This window comes from Ovis canadensis, chromosome 25 (genome assembly GCF_042477335.2).
Source record: "Ovis canadensis isolate MfBH-ARS-UI-01 breed Bighorn chromosome 25, ARS-UI_OviCan_v2, whole genome shotgun sequence".
NCBI classification, from domain to species: Eukaryota; Metazoa; Chordata; class Mammalia; order Artiodactyla; family Bovidae; genus Ovis; species Ovis canadensis.
In genome coordinates, this window is record NC_091269.1 from 47352567 (window position 1) to 47370784 (window position 18218).

Sequence of the window (18218 nt, forward strand, 5' to 3'; positions counted from 1 at the left end):
TCTCACACTCTACTCTCCCCCAAATCAAGATTTCTGGATTAGAGCCTTATCCCAGACAGCTCAGCCACCTGTGAGTCACTGCACAACACTGCTGTAGCCCTTAGGGCTCAGACAGTGCATACCATCCGTTGGCTTGGATTCCTAGGCCAAATCAAAATTTCCACATAACCCCCTACTGTGACCCTGCTCATGACTCCCTTCCTACCCTAACCCAGAACTTTGCTTTGACCCAATTCCAGCCCTGATCTTGATCCCAGTTGTTTTTACAGCCCTAATGCCAGTCCTGACCTTGACTCTCATCTTGACCCTAACCTTGGCCCAGACACGTCCTTACTTCTGATCTTGAATATACTATCATATTATACATCTATGCTCTTTTGGCTTTATTTATAGAAATTTTATACAGATTATTTAGTTTGATGTTTACAACTCTATGTAATCATCTCTATTTTACAAATGAGAAAACTGAGACTCTGAAAAATGCCCAAGGTCACACACCTAGTAAATCAGGGAACCCCGATGAAATTCCAGTCTTCCTGGTCTAAATTCAGGGCTATTCCTATAGTGTGGGTTACTGAAGTTCCACATATGGTCTCCATTGTGGCAAAGCAATCCTAGATAATCAAAGACTTCAGGGTATTAATAGTAGTGCTGATAATTATAATTACCTTAACTTACTGGGCCGTTTCTCTGTGATGAGTGAAAAACTCTCTCCATGTGGTTATCTTACTTAGTACACACTACAAGGCTATGGAGTTCTATAACCCCATTTTACAAGTGAGGAAATCATGGCTTTTGGAGGTTAAGTAATTTGCTCAAGATCACACAGCTAATGAGGGGCAAGACAGAATTTGAACCCAAGTCTTTCTGACCTTAAATGCAGTTCACGTCAACCTTTACAAAGAATTGAGATGGCAGCAAGGAGCGGCAAGGAGCCTGGGTCCTGCAACCATGTTCCCACCTTCTGGGCTGCATTGCCAATTCCAGAGTGTTGTGTTTGATTACCAAAACTGTGTCAAAAATGAATCAAGCCTTGGTAGGACTGACTCACTGTGGTGTCTGTCGGCTCTACAAGGAGACAGGAAGCCTCAGTGGGCCACAGCCAGCTGACCACTGCCTAGTGGATGAAGGTCCCAGAAGCATCCACCACAAGCCCTGTGGCGGTTAAACGTGGAAACTCATATGCCAAAGAAGCACCCAGACTTAAGACTCATTTTAAAAACCAGACCAGCCAATCCCTGTTTCTTTCTCCATAGTCAGCTCTACCCCCTAATAGGGCTCCATTTCAGCCACCTTCTCTGCATTTCATCTCTGACTCCCACACTTTCTCCTCATGGACAGATTGCTTTGTCTCTGTCCCAGTTCCCTTGCCCATCTCAGCTCAAGACTCTGAACATCTGTGTTGCCACTTTTTCATGTTCTGTTTCTCTGTGTCTTATTCTCAGTGCCTTGTCGATCCCTGAGTCCTAAGGTCCCCCTTTTTTGCAATTATTTTTTTGTAAAATACACATAATGTAAAGTTTTCCATTTTTCACCACTTTTTACATCTCAGTGGTACTAAATACATTCAGTTTGTTGTGAAACCAACTGTTCATTTCCAGAACTTTTCCCATCATTTGAAACAGAAACTCTGTATCCATTAAACAATATTTCCTCCAAACACCTGCTAACCTCTGTTTTTTCTGTCTGTATGAATTTGCCTATTCTATATACTTCTTAGAAGTGGAGTCATACAATATATAGCCTTTTGTGTCTTGCTTATCTCACTAAAGAATGTTGTCAAAGTTCATGCATATCATCCCATGTGTCAGAATTTCATTCATTTTTAAGGCTAAAAAATATTCCATTGCATGCCTATGCCACCTTTGGTTTATTCCTTCAATGTCAATGCACAGTTGGGTTGCTTCATCTTTTGACTACCGTGAATAATACCACCATGAACATGAACTATGAACTATGCTCAGTCGCTCAGTCGTGTCTGACTCTATGTGAGTCCATGGACTGTAGCCCACCAGGCTCCTGTGTCTATGGGATTTTCCAGGTAAGAATACTGGAATGGGTTGCCATTTCCTTCTCCAGGGGATCTTCCGCACCCAGGGATCCAGCCTGGGTCTCCTACATTGCAGGTGGATTCTTTACCATCTAAGCCACCAGGGAAGTCCATGAACGTGGCTCAGCAAGTATTCTGTTTCAGTCCTTGCTTTCAATTCTTTTGGGTATATACCTAGGAGTAGAATTGCTCGATCATATGTTAATTCTATATTTAATTTTTTGAGGACTTGCCAAACTGTTTTCCACAGTGTCTGCATCATTTTACTTTCCTACCAGCAATGCACAAAGGTCCTAATTTTTTCCACATGCTCACCAACACTTGTCGTTTTCCACTATTTTGATAAAAACCATCCTAATGGATGTGAAGTGGTATGTGAGATCCCTTTGGACCACAGCACTCCACAAGTCCAAGTGTTCCAGATTCCCAAGGTCTGCTTTGCTCCCTGGGGCTCCCACGAGGCTCCCTGGCTCTGAGAATGGTCTTTCCAGCCAACACACTTCTTTCTTTCCATGCCCTCTGGCCTCTCTTCCGGGCTCTGACAAGACACTACCCTTGTCTCTGTCTTTTGATTACGGAGAGTTGGACCCAGAAGTAGGACAGACTTTGGGAAGAATACAAATCAGATTTCTTTAAGCCCTACAATCTTCTGAGCTGCTTTTTCCATGTTAGCTTCCAGACCAGAGACGACTGCGCTGGCTCCACGCGACCGACTTTATGACTTTGACCTGCCACTGACCTCAGCGCTAGAACACCATCCAGCTGCCTCAAGCAAAACTGTTTACTGGTCTTACCAGGACCTAAGGGAATGACTTACATTCTAGCTACACCCTGGGGGCTAGCTAAATCAGGACTTCCCTGAGCCCCTTCCTTTGCTAAGGCTCATATTTGGTGCTTTAGGGCTTCAAGATAGATACTGGGTGTGGTGATTCACCTCCTCACGAGCCTCATGACTCCTTGAGGGGAACTTGGAGACCTGGAATTTTGGTCATGATTCCCTGTTCGTATTCCCAGAACCCAAACTCTCTGGGGCAACATTTGTTTATATTGTTTAATGCTTACATCCTCTCCATAGACTTCTGATGTCAAGGGCATGGGTGTGTCAAACCTGGCCCCCTGATCTCAGGCTTTGCTTCAGCCCAGACCTTACCCCTTCACTTAAATTCTTTTTCTTTCAGCCACTTCTTTCTTCCATGGAAGCAGGTGGAAAGGACATCCTTCTGCTTTCACAAAATAGGAAACAGAGGCCCGTGGAGGGAAGTGAGTCACCCAGGTTCAAAGGCGGATTCAGAACCTGAGATGGGAATGGAACTCCATTCTCTGACTCTGAAACCACAGCTCTCAGCACGGCAGTCAACTGCTTCCTTAAGAGGAAGCTCTCAGCTCATGCTTGGAGACACGGCCTTTGTACTTGACAGGTGCCTCTGGGATTGGACAGTGGGACTCTCTGCCCTCAGTTGAAACTATTATTGAAACTATTGTTCTGGCCTTCAAATATGGATTTCATGGTTCAGCCCTTTAAAGGAACCTTCTAAAGATCTTTATAAAGTAAAACATATGACCCTGCAAGTTTGGAAAAACAAAAGTCCCTAATGAATAGGAACAATGACAGCTATACAAGAGTCTGGGTCCCGTTTCCTCCTTGAATTCTCACTTCCCCTTGGTGTCCTTTTATTTCAGTTCTTACTCCCCTTCTTCACCCAACACTGGGGGTTTATCATTTCCCCATTCCCTCCAGCCCAACCCCAGACAAAATGCAAGTTACTTTCTTAACTTCATTTATTTTCATTGAGACCAGTGGGAATTTTCAGCTTTACTAAAAATCTTATACACATCCTTGTTCAAGAACTTACAGTGCTTTCCTGGAGTCTGTGTTATCAAGTATAGACTTCTATTTGGCTTTTAAGAGTTTTTATAATCTGACTTCACCTTACCTATCTGTACGTGGTTCTCACTGCTCTCCGATGTAAATGCTCCCTAATTGGGCAAGACTGATCACTGCTTATGTACACGTGTATACACATACATACACACACAGAGTTAAACACATACAAAGTGTACTCTCCATAATATATACAATGTTTATCTAAGCTCCTATCTTGCTTAGAACTTCTTTTTTCCTGTCTTCTGCCAATCCTAACATGACTAATCCTTTACGATTTGTTCAGGTCCAGGAAATCTCTAATTTCAGTGTCTCTGTTCTCTAAGTTTTTACTTCATTTATGGTCAGTGTACATAATGTTTAATTTAATAGTTTTTTTTTTTTTAATTGTGGTTAAAACAAAACAAAACAAAACACACAACACAGGGACTTTCCTGGTAGTCTAGCGGCTAAGACTCCGTGCTCCCAATGCAAGGGGCTGGGATTTGATCCCTGGTCAGGGAACTAGATTTTACATGCTGTAACTGAGAGCTCGCATGTTGCAATTAAAGACCCTGCGTGCCACAACTAAAGATCCCATGTGCCACAACTAACTTTATTTGGCACAACCAAATAAATAAATAAATAATTTTTAAAAACACATAACATAGAATTTATCATCTTAATTCTTTTTGAGTGTACAGTTCAGTAGTGTTAAGTATATTTACTTTACTGTGCAACAGCTCTCTTGAACCTCTTCATGTTGCAATATTAAGCTCTATGTTTTAAGCTCTACGACAGAGAGGGCCCCAGTAAATAAAATCAGAGGTGAACGAGAAATTACAGTTGACCCCAAAATATAAAGGATCATAAGAGATTACTGTGAAAAATTACATGCTGCAAAATTGGACAACCTAGAAGAAATGGATAAACTCCTAGAAACATACAATCTCCCAAGACTGAATCAGAAAAAAATAGAAAATATGAGCAGACTGATTAACAATAATAACATTGAATCAGTAATCAAAAAACAAACAAAAGTCCAAGGCCAGATGGCTTCTCAGGTGAATTTCATAAAACATTTATAGAGGAGTTAACACTTACCCTTCTCAAACTATTCCAAGAAGTTGGTAGGAAAGCCATACTTCTGAACTCATTCTATGATGCTAACATCATCTTGATATCAAAACCAGGTAGAGACAGCAAATAAAAAAGAAAATGTCAGGCTAATATCACTGGTGAACATATATACAAAATTTTTCAACAATATATTAACAAGCTGAATACAACAATACATTAAAAGGATCATACTCCCCTATGCCATGTACACAAGGATGGTTCAATATGCACAGATGAAATGATATGATACGCCACATTAACAAAATGAGGATTCAAGATCATATAAGGATCACAGTAAATGCAGAAAAAGCTTTTGATGAAATTCAACATGCATTTGTGATAAAAACTATTTAAAAAGATGATACAGAAGGAACATACCTCAACACAATAAAGGCTGTATATAACAGAACCATAGCGAATATCATATTCGATGATAAAAAGCAGAAAGCATTTCCTCTAAGTATGGGAACAAGATAACATGATATTGTAAGTCCTAGCCACAGTAAACAGACAAGAAACAGAAATAAAAGGCATCCAAACTGGAAAAGAAGAAGTAAAACTGTCACTATTTGCAGATGACATGATACAACATATAGAAAATCCTAAAGGCTCCTCCAAAAGCTACTAAAAAATGAGTTCAGTACACTTGCAGGATACAAAATTAATATACAGAAACCTCTTGCATTTTGAGACACTAATAACAAACTATCAGAAAGATAAATTAAGGAAATAATACCATTTATAATTGCATCAAAAGAATACAATATCTGGGAACAAATCTAACCAAGGGGGTGAAAGATCTGTATTCTGAAAACCATAACACATGGGTGAAAGAAGTTAAAACTGACACAGACCATCAGAATGATATGCCATGCTCATAGACTAGAAGAATTAATACTATTAAAATGTCCATACTACCCAAGGAAATCTACAGATTCAAAGCAATCCCTACCAAAATATCAAAAATATTTTTCACCAAACTAGAATAAATAATCCTAAAATTTTTATGGAAACATAGAAGACCCCAATTAGCCAAAGCAATCTTAAAAGAGAAGAATAAGGCTGATCATATCAGTCTCTGGTTTCAAACCACACTGCTAATACAGTAATCAAAACAGGATGGCACTGGCACAAAACAAAACCCATAGATCAATGGAACAGAGATCCCAGAAATAAGCTTATTCTTATATGGTCAGTTAATATACAACAAAGGAAGCATGGGCTTCCCAGATGGCCCATGGTATAGAACCCGCCATGGTAAAGAACCCATCTGCAATGCAGGAGACCCAGGTTCAATCCCAGGAAGATCCCCTGGAGAGGGAAATGGCAACCCACTCCAGTATTCTTGCCTGGAGAATCTCATGGACAGAGGAGCCTGGAAGGCTACAGTCCATAGGGTCGAGAAGAGTCAGACATGACTGAATCGACTCAGCATGTAAAGGAGGCAAGAATATACAGCCTCTTCAATAAATGGTTTTGGGAAAATTGGACAGCTCCTTGCAAAAGAATAAAACTGAACCACTTTCTCAAGCCCTATACAAAAATAAACTCAAAATATATTAAAGATTTAAATGTAAGACCTAAAACTATAAAACTTCTAGAAGAAAACATAGGCAGTATACTCTTCAAGAACAGTCTTATCAATATTTTTTGAATCTGTCTCCTTGAGGAAGAAATACAAAAGTAAAAATAAGCAAATGGGACTACTTCAAACAAAAAGCTTTGTACAGTGAAAGAAACCACCAAAAAATGAAAAGACTGCCTACTGAATGGGAAGCTGCTGCTGCTAAGTCGCTTCAGTCATGTCCGACTCTGTGCGACCCCATAGACGGCAGCCCACCAGCCTCCCTCGTCTCTGGGATTCTCCAGGCAATAACACTGGAGTGGGTTGCCATTTCCTTCTCCAATGCATGAAAGTGAGAAGTGAAAAGGAAGTCGCTCAGTCATGTCTGACTCTTCACAACCCCACGGACTGCAGCCCACCAGGCTCCTCCGCGCATAGGATTTTCCAGGCAAGAGTACTGGAGTGGGGTGCCATTGCTTTCTCCGACGGAATGGGAAGAGATATTTGCAAATAATATATTTGATCAGGAGTTAACATCCAAAATATATAAAGAACTCACACAACTCAGTATTTTTTTTAAAAAAGGTCAAATAATTCAATTAAAAAATTGGCAAAATGTCTATTGACCTAAATAGACATTTTTCCAAAGGTGACATACAAATGGTCAACAGACATATAAAAAGATGCACAACAGCACTAACTATCAGGGAAGTGAAAATCAAAACCACGAGATACTATCTGATACCCGTCAGAAGGACCATGACCATTAACAAGAAAACAATAAATAACAAGTGTTGGCGAGGATGCAGAGAAAAGGGAATCCTCAGGTATTGTTAGTGGGACTGTAAATTGGTTAGCCATTATGGAAAATGGCATGCATGCTCTTCAAAAAAAGAAAGAAAGAAGCTACTATACAATTTTACTTCCAAATATTTACATGAAGAAAACAAAAGCACAAATTCAAAAAGATACTTGCACACTATGTTCATCGCAGCATTATTTACAATAGCAAAGATATGGAAGGAATCCAAGTCCATATCAGTAGATGAATGGATAAACAAGATGTGGAGTATTTATACAATGAGATATTACTTAGCCATAAAAAAACCCTTGCCCCTTGCAATAACATGGATGGATCTGGAGAGTATCATGCCAACAGAAATAAGTCAGACAAAGACAAACACCATATGATTGAACTTATATGTGGGATCTAGTGGGATCTAAAAAACAAAACAAACAAATAAATAAAAAGAAAATGTAAACAGGCTTGGAACTTCCTTCAAGGGGTTAAGAATCTGCCTGCTGATGCAGGGGACACGGGTTTGATTCCTGGTCTGGGAAGATCCCACATGCCAGGAGCAACCAAGTCCATGTGCCACAACTACTGAGCCCACTCAGCACAACTGCTTGAAAACGCATGCCCGGAACCCATGCTCCACAACAAGAGAAGCCACCACGATGAGAAGCTGTGGACAGCAATAGAGAGCAGTCCTTGCTCACTGCAGCTAGAGAAAGTCCACAGGCAGCAACAAAGATCCAGTGCAGCCAAAAATAAATAATTGATTAATTAAAAAAAAGAAAACAGGCTCTTAGAAACAGAGATCAAATGGGTGGTTTCCAGACAGGGAAAGTTTGAGGGAACTAGGGGAAGAGAATTAAGGTTTTGAATTTCCTGTTATAAAATAAATAAGTCACAGGGATGTAATATACAGATTAAAGAATATCATTAATAATATTAAAATAACTTTGTATGAGAACAAATGGTTACTAGATTTATTATGGTGTTCATTTCATAATGTATTTAAATGTTAAATCACTGTTGTACAGATGAAACTAACATAACATTGTATACCACTATGTTGCCATTAAAAACAAAGAAAAACTGAAACTTTATAGCTATTTCACAACTCCCTAGTTCTCCCTCCCACCAACCTCTGGTAACCACCATTCTCTGTCTCTACAAATTTGGTTACTTTGGATACCTCTGTATCTATAGATATGAGTGGAATCTTATATATCTATGTATGATTTTTGTGACTGGCTTATTAAAACAGAGACATTACTTTGCCGACTAAGATCCGTCTAGTCAAGGCTATGGTTTTTCCAGTGGTCATGTATGGATGTGAGAATTGGACTGAAGAAAGCTGAGCGCCGAAGAATTGATGCTTTTGAACTGTGGTGTTGGAGAAGACTCTTGAGAGTCCCTTGGACTGCAAGGAGATCCAACCAATCCATTCTGAAGGAGATCAGCCCTGGGATTTCTTTGGAAGGAATGATGCTAAAGCTGAAACTCCAGTACTTTGGCCACCTCATGCGAAGAGTTGACTCATTGGAAAAGACTCTGATGTTGGGAGGGATTGGGGGCAGGAGGAGAAGGGGACGACAGAGGATGAGATGGTTGGATGGCATCACTGACGCGATGGACATGAGTCTGAGTGAACTCCGGCAGTGGGTGATGGACAGGGAGGCCTGGCGTGCTGCGATTCATGGGGTCGCAAAGAGTCGGACATGACTGAGTGACTGAACTGAACTGAACTGAACTATTTCACTTAGTATAATGTCCTCAAGGCTGCCTAGGTGATGCGGTGGTAAAGAACTCTTCTGCCAATGCAGGAGACACAAGAGATTCAGGTTCAGTCCATGGGTTGGGAAGAGTCCCTGGAATGGGAAATGGCAACCCACTCCAGTGTTCTTGCCTGGAAAGTTCCATAGACAGGGGAGCCTGGTGGGCTACCAGCGTTGCAAAGTTGGACACACTGAGTGACTAAGCATGAGCCCGACAGTGTCCTCAAGATTCATCCATGTTATATAGTAAGTGACAAGCTTTTCTTCCTTTTAAAGACTGAATAATGTTCCTCTGTATGTTTGTACCATTTTGCTTATCTCTTCATCTGTTAGTGGACACAGATTGCTTCACCATGTGGTTATTGTGAGTAGTGCTGCTATGACATGGGTATACAAATTTCTTTGAACTCTGTTTTAAGTTTTCTTTTCGATATATACCCAGAAGTGGAATTGCTGGACATTTGCTAGTTCTAGATTTAAATGTTTGAGGAACTGCCATCCTGTTTTCCATTGTGGTTTGCAACATCTTACAATCCCACCAACAGTGCATAAGAGTTCTAATTTATATGCTTTGCCAACATTTGTTACTTTTTTTTTTAATAAGTCATCATACATTATTTCATGTATATTCATTTTTTCTTCTTTACTAGATTTTAAACTTCTTCAGGGCAGGGATCATGTCTCAGGGCCCAGAGTCGTGCTTGGCATGCCTCAGGTATTTGAAAGTAATTTTTAGTTCATTGAATGAAATGAGCAGTTTGAGTTGACTTCAGTTCTCTTAGTTTTAGAACTTGGCATTGAATTTTCTTTATGATTAGACTAAGCTGACTGTCACAATGCAGACTGAATAAGTCTTTAGGATGCTTTGCAAAGGAGCAGAGGGTGTGCATGGGGAGAACGACACTGTTGCTTCCTTCTTGACTACAGATGCAAGCATTGCGGTCATCCCATACGCTGCTGGGTCCATCGTTGAAAGGCATAGTTTCCACACTCCCTGCAAAGGGATGATGCTCTGGAAACCCAGTTCTATTCATGTGGAACCAGAAGAAAATAAACAAATAAACTGGCCTTGGGAAGCTCAGAAGTTGGGCCAGCATAAGATCCGTGAGGAAATATCACAGATAGACAAAAACCAGTAAGAGACTTCCCAGGTGGTCCGGTGGTCAAGAATATGCCTGCCAATGCAGGGGACACGGGTTCGATCCCTGGTCTAGGAAGATCCCACATGCCGCGGGGGCAACTAAGCCAATGGGCCACAGCTGTTGAAGCCCGTGTGCCTTGAGCTCATGCTCTGCAACAAGAGAAGCCACTGCAATGAGAAGGCTGCACACCGCAACTAGAGAAAACTGGCAACGCAACAAAGACAAACACAGATTTTTAAAGAGAAAAGCACCAGTCAGTACAAGTACTCTCAATTCTTCTTTGTTCTCAGGGTTACTCAGCTTCTCCCAATTTTTCTGAAGCCTTGAGTTGTCAATTTCTTATCCATTCCCATGACTTTGAGGGTTACTCTGATTCCCCAAACTCCTTTAGTTTCTACGTGAAAAAGTCCCTCCATTAGCCATATGTTTGGCATTTTTAAAATGAAACTATCATTATTATCTAAAAAAAAAGAACAAGTACAGAGGTGCTGAAGCAATTAGCTTTCAGAGAACAGATTCTTTAGAAAAATCGCCTCAGGGTGACTGGGTTGGCACAATGCTCTCAGGTGTACATCCCCTTCTTGATTCATCTCTGTCTATGAAACTCTGTCCCAAAGTCAGCTTTCCAGCCCTGGATTTTCCCACCTCTGCTCTCTTCGGGCCCCCATCTCAAAGGACTGGGTTAGAGTCGAAGCCTCAGTCGATAGAAAATTTGTGATTTAGTTGGGCATTCCTAGGTGAAAAAATAAAGTAACACTCCCTAGGCATGCCCTAACTGACATTTTCTCCAAACTTGTTTGATGGTAAAAATCTTCTGGGATGTATATAAAGAATAAGATTCCTGAACCCACTTCTGGACTTAATGAATCAGAATTTCCTAAGAAGTTACTTGAGATTTTGTAATTCTTAAAACATTTAAGACAAGGTGGGGAAACATAACATTAGTAATATTTATTACTACAGATTTTCGAGGAACTTACTAACAGGGTATTTTTCCCCCCCTCAGAAAGAGGTAAACGGACAACACTACTGATATTGACTTGGCTGTGTGTTCTAAACCTCTCAGGGCCTCAGTTTCCTTATCTGAGGGGTCAAAACTGTATCTCCTTCACTGAGGATTAAATAAGAGAATGCACACAGGATGATTACTCAATGCCTGCTAAATAAAATGCATGCTCAGTGCAGAGATGCTATTGTTATTTTGCCACAGAAAAATCCTAGGTATCTCCATCATATAAATATAGGTGAATAACAGTTTTGAAAAAGAAAAAAACTCACCTTTGATGCTTCTAGAGAGCTACACAGAAAAATAAGCACATACAGAAGACCCAATGAACTTCTCTGACTGGACCCTGCAGATACGGCCATGGCTGGGTTTATTAAGCAAAAGGAGGAACATTTTTTCAGTCTGGCTCAAGCTGCACAGATAGGACTCAACCCAGACATGACTTGGACTACTGGGGACACTCTGGGATGGCACCATGGGGTTAGAATAGGGATATTAGGTATAAGGACTAGGATCTCCACCTTCCTGACTAAATATGATATTGCCTCAGAGGTAGTTCTCCAAACCCGGGAATCAACCAACCCTGGGTGTGAGTCTCAGCTCTACCATTTGCCTGCAGCGTGACCATGGGTAAACTGTTTAAACTCTGGGAGCCTCAGTTTTCTCATCCATAAAAGGGTGATATTAATAGTACCTTCCTTTTTTTTTAATATTTATTCATTTATTTGGCTGCACCAGGTCTTAGCTGCAGCATGTGAGATCTAGTTCCCTGGGCCCCCTGCACTGGGAGCTGAGAGTCTTAACCACAGGACCAGCAGGGAAGTCCCAATAGTACCTTCCTTAAAGGTTGTTGATAACACTGAAAAAATGCTGATGCAGCTCAGTCGCTTTAGTTGTGTCTGATTCTTTGTGACCCCGTGGACTGTAGTCTGCCAGATTCCTCTGTCCATGGGATTCTCCAGGCAAGAATACTGGAGCAGGTTGCTATAGCCTCCTCCAGGGGATCTTCCCGATCCAGGGATCAAACACATGTCTCTTGTATTGCAGATAGATTCTTTACCGCTGAGCCACTGGAAAAGCCAGAAAAATAAAATGAATATAAGCAATATAAGTTGGCTATTATAATCTATCTTCAACAAGGAATAGATTATAATATCCCCTTGGAGAGAAAAGACTTCCTCTTTAGTTTCTGTCATATTACTACCAACACTGTTCTCAGAGTAAACACGAGCCTCCTGGTTAGATTATCTACATACTATTCCTTCTCTTCACTCTGCACACAGATCTCTTTCAGGGGCTTTCTGCCATGCCCCCTGCCCTCTCTTCTCACAGACTTCCATACATTTCATCCTCTAGTATCTTCTAAAAGGGGACTGACTTCTCCCCAGAACTTGGCTGCCTCATCACACTGTTATCAATCACCATTTGGAGAAAAGAAACACCTTCCACAGGTGGGTAGGAAGACAGACTGAGGGTGGGGATTGAGGGTGGTCAGGAAGGGAGGAGAGCAGATTCAGAATAGGAGGGGAGGGGGGGAAATGTGTCATGAGGTTCCTCAAAATTGGTGAATTCTGAATCTCATCATTTTCAGTGAATGAACTCAGATGATTCACTTCCTTTCTTCAGCCCTCTATTTTCCTCTCTGTGTAATGGAAAGGGAAGTGCTGCATTTGTGTTAAAGGCAGAGTTATAGGATGCAGCTTATGAGTGTCCTAAACTCATGAAATTATACCTCGTATAGGCTGTGGATGTTATGTTGGTTTTCTTCTGAACAATAGTTTTGAGTATGCTAACTCCTAGTTGAATGTACTTCCTTTAATGGCATTGACTTCTTGGCAGTTTTTAGCAAACCCATCAGTTTTTGGTTTCCCATTCTAGTCCTTTGTTTCTGGAATCCCTTTTAGCTTCCAGCTAAGGCAATGGCAACCCACTCCAGTACTCTTGCCTGGAAAATCCCATGGACAGAGGAGCTTGGTAGGCTGCAGTCCATGGGGTAGTGAAGAGTCGGACACGGCTGAGCAACTTCACTTTCCCTTTTCACTTTCATGCATTGGAGAAGGAAATGGCAACCCATTCCAGTGTTCTTGCCTGGAGAATCCCAGGGACGGCGGAGCCTGGTGGGCTGCCGTCTATGGGGTCGCACAGAGTTGGACACGACTGAAGCGACTTAGCAGCAGCAGCAGCAGCAGCAGCAAGAAGCTATTGCCATCCAGCAAGGTGTTCTGGGCTCCAAGCAGAAGTCCTAGGACCAGGGCCTAGCTTTGTTTCTGGTAGGTGGCCTCAGAATCCAAAAGGTCTGGAAAGCCATGACCAGCACTCTTTGAAGTAATAAGTTCCTAAGTAACCAGATTTAAATTAGGGACAAAGGAAAATCTGGCTAAGGCTCAAAATAATTCATTCAGACGTCTGAGCTTACTGGCTTGGGTGGGGCTAGGAATTGGACCAGAGATGATGAGGCAGAAATGATGAGAAAGGGTAGGGTTCATAAGATGATGCTGGAGGGTCCAACTTGGCCCCTTTGTTCACTGAGTATAACCTCAGGGTATAGCCCCTGGGCTTTTTGCTTTCTATGAGTAAGGAAGCAAGTATGTGGCTTCCCCCGCCCTACTCTTTCCACAGGCCACTGGGGGCCTAGCAGCTCCAGCAACTCCCCTATCATGTTACAGGCCCCAGACGTGGCTTCCAGTGCCTACTGTGAAACAGTATCTTCCCCCTTAGCATTAAACATGCAGAGAGACCCAACATGTCTTCAGACCCAAGGAAATTATACGACCAGCATTCAGTACCTCCTTCCCAGAACTGCAGAGGAATCTGTCGGTCCCATGAGTGTGAGAGAAAGAAGAGTTTCAGTCCACAGACGACTAAAGAGGAGACGGAGAGAGTGGGAGTCAGCGCTGTGGGGATGAGCAGCGCACACAGCTGGCCCATTGCTGGGAACTGTTGGCTAAGGACGTAGCACTGCCACTTGACTGGAATCCTGGGATGAAGTCCCAGGAATGATCTGGACTTCTGAGCCAGGAGAGTCATAGACAGGAAGGCACAAGCATTTGAGGTAGGAATTATAGTTTACAAATTTCATCCGTGAGTCTCTAGCATCTAGAACTCTGCCTGACACACACAAGGCCCATGATAAATACTGAGTGATTTAATAAAAGAATGAACGAATGATTTCACACACGTCTGTGACCTCATTCAATCGGCAAAGTGAGGCACAGGCAGGGCAGGTGTTGCCTCTTTTTGTACATGGGCAACTGAGACCCAAAGAATTAAATATCTTGCCCTGAGGTCAATCGGCTTGGATGTGGCTGACCTGTGGCTAGACACTGTACTTTATACACAGTACCAAGTTGAATACTCTTGGTATAGAAACCCAGGAAAACATCCTGTGACTCGACATGAACTTCCTTTTGGGTCCTGCTAGTCAGAAAATAGCCCTTCAGTGGGCTAGCTTCCTAGACACAGTCTCAGGGCCAAGTTCGGTATCCTGGTCCTCCTTGCACACTTGGCATCTGCCTGCTTTTTTTATGAGTCTCTCCAGGAAACAGCGCCTCTCCATTAGTCTCTTTTTGCCACATCTAACTTGAGGGATCTGGACTGCTGAGATGTGGAAGGAGGAGGTTGGTTTTACTCTGAGAGTCAGCAACAGAATGAAACCACATATATTCAGTTCCTTATTTTCTCACACTGGATAGAAACTTCAGATACCTTAGACCACTAAGTTAGTTTCAGGAATTCAGGCAAGAGACTAACTCATATTATAGCCGGGGCCTCCCGGGAGCTCAGAGTCCATAGTCTGAGGTGTGTTTCTAGAAGGAAGTCTCCAAAGCCAGTAAGAGGGCTCACCGAAGCGGGAACATCTTACATCATCTGATCCTTCTATTCAGAGTCTTCTGTTCTGAATCCTTCTCTTTGGAAGCAGTGAGGTATAGAGCACAGGACCAAGGGTGAGAAAATCTAGATTCTAGGGCTTGCTTTGCCACTTATCAGTTATGTCTCTTCTCTCCACCTCATTTTCCTCATTTACAGAATGGGAAAAACAATTCCCAGCTATGTAAGGCGGCTCTGAGTTTAAAGAGGAAGGGTTTGTATCAAGGTGCTTTTTAGCAAAAGACAGAAATTATGTCAGGACTATTTTTTTATGGCAAGGCAAAAAAGAAAAGACAAAGAGGAGGAGGGAAACTTCTAGGGAGCCCCCGAATGCTTTGTTCTCACTTGTTCATGGATTCCTTCATAATAAAGCACCTAGGTGAACAAGGCGTGCATCAGGTGCTGAGGGAGAGAAAGATACTTAAGACGTAGTGTCTGCCCTAAAAGAATTACAAGATGACTGCACCAAAAGATGAACACAGATTTCAGAGAGCACCGATGGTCACAAAGTGGAAAAGAAATTCTGTCTTCACAGAGGCTCTAGGATTGTTCAACTAGGTGTAGAGGCCACAACAGGAAGGAGGGGGAAGAGGAGTGTCATGGTGCATAACGGTCTCCAAGTCTCTTTGTCCGGGAGGAAATGAGGTCATCCTGCTCTTAGCATCAGCATGACAGCCTCCAGCCAAGTAATCTGAAGTCATGAGAGCTGCCGGGAGTGTGCTGTGAATCACAAGAGTCAGCTGGGAATTTCCTGATAACTAACCTACAAGTTTCGGGGTAAGTCCTCAGGCAGCAACATCTCTGTTTACATTTGATCACATTTATTTACAATTAGTGGGTTCTAACTCCAAACAAAACATACCAAGATCTTCTAGAGGAAGTAGCAAAGCTGGTTCGGAGGCCTCTAGCATTCTGACTCAGAACGTGAGGCTGGTAGCTCAGAGCTGGGCACAGAAAATCTCTCCAGAAGACGATGGGTCACTGGCCCCACGAGCTGGATAGTGAGCTTTTACTTTCCCCAGGCAGAGGCCAGAATCCTGAGACCTCTGGCTGGATCAGAGCAAAGAGGCTTTCCTTCTTCTTGCTCTCCTGGTACTCTCTCCTACCCCTCTCAGGTGAACCCAGACCCAAGGTCCAGGTTTGCCAGGCAGCAAAATGCTGTAGGCCTCTGGTGGCTCAGATGGTAAAGAATCTGCCCGTAATGCGGGAGACCCAGGTTCAATCCCTGGATTGGGGGAGATCCCCTGGAGAAGGGAATGGCTACCCACTCCAGTATTTTTGCCTGGGAAATCCCATAGACAGAGGCTACAGTCCATGGGGTGGCAAAGAGTCAGACATGACTGAGCCTTTAACACTAGGCAGGGAGAGGGACCAAACCTTACGCCTCTTTGAGCCTCCCAGTGGCCTCTTCTCCTAAGCCTTGGGAGGATTCAGCCTCCTCCCCTTCCACTGAGGTGACAGGGTGGATTCAGGTGACCCCAAGCCCTGGTTCCCAACACTAGGGGAAAGGGATGGGGGTGACTGAACTCCAGAGTCCCTACTGTGGTTCTTCAGCTCTGCCTGAGAGATAGGTGTATATGCATGGAGTTGTGTGTGTGTATACAACTGTGCACTTGCCGTCAGGCAGGAAGCATAAGTAGAGTTCTTTACACATGGTCTTTCTGAAGACCAATCTTACTTGATGAGCAATTATTTTATGTTAGTAGAAACAAGGTTTTATGATATAGAATACTAAATAAACATGCATTGAAAACTGTAATTATCTTTTTGGAATGGGTGATATACAAGGATATGTTCAAAAATTTAACAGTGTAAAAGGCCATATAGTGAAAAATAAATCTTATTCTTGTCCTCCAGTTTCCCAATTCCTTTCCTCAGAGGTGAAAACAAGTTTCTACATTAAGAAGGCTTTATTCTTATATTGTCCTTATTAAGTGACAATACTATGGATGGTTCATTAGAGGAACTTCCTGGAAGACACATCAAAACTTCAACAGAAAGCATCAACAGTTTGTGCCCTAAGACATTATTCTCATGTGGGTGAGTGTAAAATCGCCTCAGTCCTGTCTCTTTGGAACTTTATGGACTAACCTTCCTGTGTCCTCTCTCTATGGAGATTCTCCAGGCAAGAATACTGGAGAGGCGGCCATGCCCTCGGGGGATCCAATCCAAGTCTCTTCTGTCTCCTGCATTGGCGGATAGGTACTATGCCACTCATGCGAGTGGGAAGCCCTTGGAAGCCCTGTCCTCACAATCCTACAAAATCATAGCAGGATTCTTAACCAGTCCTTATCAAGCCCTCACTTTCAAAGACCTCCCTTAAATCAAACTGCCAAAGTGAAAGTCGCTCAGTCGTGTCCAACTCTTTGCGACCCGGGGACTAGTCCACGGAATTCTTCGGGCCAGATTACTGGAGTGGGTAGCCTTTCCCTTCTCCAGGGATCCTCCCAACTCAGGGATCGAACCTGGATCTCCCGCATTGCAGGCGGATTCTTTACCAGCTAAGCCACAGGGGAAGCCCAATCAAACTGCAAATTCTCAATAAAATCCGACGCCCTCCCCCCACCCCCTGTCACGACCAAACTGCCTTACTGCAGTAAGCAATAAACTCAGCTTGTCTTATCCACTGGTTGTCTTGATTTTGGAGAAGCCGGCATACTACAGGGGCAGCCCCAGTAAGCAGGGTTTTGGGGTTTTTTTGGTCTGTTTCACATCGAGAAAGACTTCACAGCTGTGTGAGCTGCGAGCTATGCCCCTAAGCCCAGGGGTCCGAATCTCTGTCCTAGGCAGTTGGAGGCCGAGGGTGGAGAAGAGCTGGTTTACTGGAGGGGAGAGTCTCACTAGCGCCTCTCCTTTTGGCAGTTCGGGAGGTGGAGGGGTGCTGCACCCGGCGGGCCCAGGCCAGGTGAATGGAAGGAGGGGGCGGTGAATTTAGTTACCTCTCCATCTCTAGGTTCAGACCTGGTTCGTCCCCTCCACTGGGGACCGCGCTGCCCCTCACAGTTTCGGTTGTGGAAGCCTGCGGGGTCCAAGCGGCGGCTGGC

At 43.0% G+C, this 18218-nt stretch overlaps 2 long non-coding RNA genes across 2 annotated transcripts; one reads left to right on the forward strand and one right to left on the reverse strand.

The window, feature by feature from the left end:
• Positions 1 to 8355: 8355 nt before the first annotated feature.
• LOC138430169 (uncharacterized) lies at positions 8356 to 18215 on the reverse strand. Its single transcript, XR_011253028.1, has 3 exons — positions 18114 to 18215; positions 12143 to 12377; positions 8356 to 10450 (listed from the first exon to the last, which is right to left on the reverse strand). It is a non-coding gene; the product is annotated as an uncharacterized lncRNA (long non-coding RNA).
• Positions 15823 to 17796, forward strand: LOC138430168 (uncharacterized). Its single transcript, XR_011253027.1, has 3 exons — positions 15823 to 15951; positions 17032 to 17214; positions 17291 to 17796. It is a non-coding gene; the product is annotated as an uncharacterized lncRNA (long non-coding RNA).
• Positions 18216 to 18218: the final 3 nt, after the last annotated feature.